The 3,659-nt window shown below is 47.5% G+C and overlaps 1 pseudogene; it reads right to left on the bottom strand.

The window, feature by feature from the left end:
* Nucleotides 1-214: 214 nt before the first annotated feature.
* Nucleotides 215-332, bottom strand: LOC124553442 (annotated as a pseudogene).
* Nucleotides 333-3,659: the final 3,327 nt, after the last annotated feature.

Raw genomic sequence — 3,659 nt, 5'->3', positions numbered from 1 at the left:
TTATATGTTATTAGCACTCCGTCATCATGCCACAAGTGGCCCATCGGGACTATCCGACCGCCGTGTAATCCTCTCTGAGGATGCGGATAGGAGGGGCGTGTGGTCAGCACACCGCTCTCCCGGTCGTTACGATAGTTTTCTTTGGCCGGAGTCGCTACTATTCGGTCGAGTAGCTCTTCAATTAACATCACGAGGCTGAGTGCACCCCGAAAAATGGCAACAGCACATGGCGGCCCGGATGGTCACCCATCCAGGTGCCGGCCACGCCCGACAGCGCTTAACTTCGGTGATCTGACGGGAACCGGTGTATCCACTGCGGCAAGGCCGTTGCCAACTTATATGTTATAAGGTTAAACTATTTTTACGTGGTTTTGTTGTTTTAGAATTTTTTGTACATGGTCACCATATTTGTACTGGGTTTTGTAATGTTCCTAGATTATCTGAAGATGCTTTTCAATACAGCCGAAACGCGTCGCAAATGAATAATTAATAAATCCCACTTTTTTTGCAACTACGACTGAATTCTCTCTATAACATTAACACGATTGCCGTACCACTGCCGCACAGTTTGGGAATGGAGTTGAATGACTTTCGAAAGAAAAAAAGACCCTGTTCAGTGGACAATGCTGGCCAATAAAGTTTCAAAGTCAGAAAGGATAGCAAATTTATTGTCAATATACGACGTACTAGGAAGGAAACATTATTCAGTGTGTACAAGATGCGGGGCCTGCAGGGCTGCACTGGGGTAAAGGTATAGTCGACTTGTTTTGCTACTGAAATGAACTGAGTATCTGTCCCCTCTCTACGTGTCCCCCACTACGGTCCAGTTGTTAAAATGGTTCAAATGGCTCTGAGCACTATGGGACTCAACTTCTAAGGTCATCAGTCCCCTAGAACTTAGAACTACTTAAACCTAACTAACCTAAGGACATCACACACATCCATGCCCGAGGCAGGATTCGAACCTGCGACCGTAGCGGTCGCGCGGTTCCAGACTGTAGCGCCTAGAACCGCTCGACCACCCCGGCGGTCCAGTTGTATCTAAGGGAAGTGTCCTCTCGGAAACTGAAGAAACGGTTCGCCCTAACATTTGAACTGTAGTTGTGTGCCCCGATTAAACAATAACAATTACTAAGTAGCGATGGGAAGTATCAGCTATTGTAATGAAACAAAGGTTACAAATTAGGTATGTATTGTTATGACTTCAATGACTGCTCAGAACAAACAAGGGTTAAATACTCATCATGGGAGAATGCGTCCGTATACAAATATGAGCGTGTGATAACTGTGGAACTTCGAAGGGAAAAGACTGGTAAGGCTCTCATAAAATGGACTGGACGAACAAGAAATCATGTTAACTGACTGCTAATCGCGGAATTGAAGTGTTGGTGATTACAGCATAGGAGGGTTAGTGAGTAAAGAGAAATAGAACCCCAGAGAGTAAAATCATGCCCGAAAGGTCCCCACGCAGTGACTGATCAATCTGAACCAACGCACCTATCATTCTGCACGCCGTGGCAGCGACACTTGCGTTATTTGCGCGTGACGAGGTGTGATGAGGTGGCAGGCAGGATATGACGCCAGCATGGCTCGCCCCCTCCGCGTCGTGAATTGCCTCCTCCTCTCGCGGTGAAGAATGCTGTTCTGAGCTTCTCGACGACCGCGTCCACCTATTGGGGCTCCTGACGAGGAAGTGCTTACTACAACTCTAGGCGAGGAAGTGTTCGATACTTTACTCTTCTGCACCTTCTCGGAGCAAGCCAATCAAAACTGCCATTTTGGCCAATCTGAGACCGCGTTCTTGATTTTCACCAATCCGAAAGCTCCCAACAGTTTTGTTCTGGAACGTTCAGCGTCGATTCTTTTGGAAGATTCCAAACCCCGGCCTATCCGAACGCCTCTTTCAAGCAACTTGCCGAGCCGTCCTATGACACAGCGCCATTGCCAAAGATTCCGAGTCTCGACCTATCAAACGGCGTCCCACCGAAAACTTTCTGTAACTTTGTCTTCTCAATGTTTATGTTCAGGGCGACTCTCGACACTAGACAAAGAACTCGCCTGTGGAGGCGCCCCATGCTTATTGAAAAATATTGCGATGTCATCGCAAGGGATTCACCATTTACGTGGGTGGTCTGTCGTTCGTAGAGAAGTCTGTGTTTGGCCGGTGCTACTACGCAGTGCCTCCAGTCAGCCTACTGAAGGCAGTCCAACGCTAGAAGAAGTTGAAAGAGCCATGTTTTCACTCTCCGTTAAGTACCAGAATGAATTAAACCAGCACTTTAGAATTGAGAGAAATTAAATTCTCTGCAATCATCACCCAGTCGCACGGATAATACCGACCTTTTGGTTGTACATCGAAATTTATTGGTTAATTAGAGCTATCTTATCGAGGGATTAAATGTGCTGAGAAAAAGGAGAATGAAACAAGTGGCTGGCTACAGTCTGAAGCGTTTCATAGTATACATCGTGTGAAAATTAGTACACAGACCTGCCACATCGGGCACCAACAAGGGCTCTAACACGGTTGCGCATCGAATAGAACTGAGCTATCAAGACAAAACCAGGTACTTCATTCCACGCTGATTCACTCTCTATGCCAGAGTTCATCAATTGCAGTGCCTGGCGATTGGTCGCATGCAGTCCTAACCATTTTCTCTGGGCGAGAGATCTATGGGACATGCCAGCCAGGAAAACAGTCGAACAACGTCTATATCGAAGTAGGTTAGAAGAGGTAGGGCAACAAGCGGTCTTGCGTTATCCTGTTGATACACTACTCGCCAATAAAATTGCTACACCACGAAGATGACGTGCTACAGACGCGAAATTTAACCGAATGGTTCAAATGGTTCAAATGGCTCTGAGCACTATGGGACTCAACTGCTGAGGTCATTAGTCCCCTAGAACTTAGAACTAGTTAAACCTAACTAACCTAAGGACATCACAAACATCCATGCCCGAGGCAGGATTCGAACCTGCGACCGTAGCGGTCTTGCGGTTCCAGACTGCAGCGCCTTTAACCGCACGGCCACTTCGGCCGGCCGAAATTTAACCGACAGGAAGGAGATGCTGTGATATGCAAATGATTAGCTTTTCAGAGCAAACACACAAGGTTGGCGCCGGTGACGACACCTACAACGTGCTGACATGAGGAGAGTTTCCAACCGATTTCTCATACACAAAAAGCAGTTGACCGGCGTTGCCTGGTGAAACGTTGTTGTGACGCCTCGTGTAAGGAGGGGAAATGCGTACCATCACGTTTCCGACTATGATAAAGGTCGGATTGTAGCCTATCGCGATTGCGATTAATCGTATCGCGACATTGCTGCTCGCGTTGGTCGAAATCCTATGACTGTTACCAGAATATGGAATCGGTGGGTTCAGGAGGGTAATACGGAACGCCGTGCTGGACCCCAACGTCCTCGTATCAGTAGCAGTCGAGATGACAGGCACCTTATCCGCACAGTTCGAAGACGTTTGTAGCAGCATGGACTATCAGTTCGGAGACCATGGCTGCGGTTACCCTTTACGCTGCATCACAGACAGGAGCGCCTGCGATGGTGTACTTAACGACGAACCTGGGTGCACGAATGGCAAAACATATTTTTTTCGGATGAATACAGGTTCTGATTACAGCAGCATGATGGTCGCATCTGTTTTTG

This window comes from Schistocerca americana, chromosome 1, assembly GCF_021461395.2.
Source record: "Schistocerca americana isolate TAMUIC-IGC-003095 chromosome 1, iqSchAmer2.1, whole genome shotgun sequence".
In the NCBI taxonomy this organism is placed as follows: domain Eukaryota; kingdom Metazoa; phylum Arthropoda; class Insecta; order Orthoptera; family Acrididae; genus Schistocerca; species Schistocerca americana.
The sequence above is the reverse complement of the archived record's forward strand: the minus strand, read 5'-3'. Positions and strand labels throughout refer to the sequence as shown.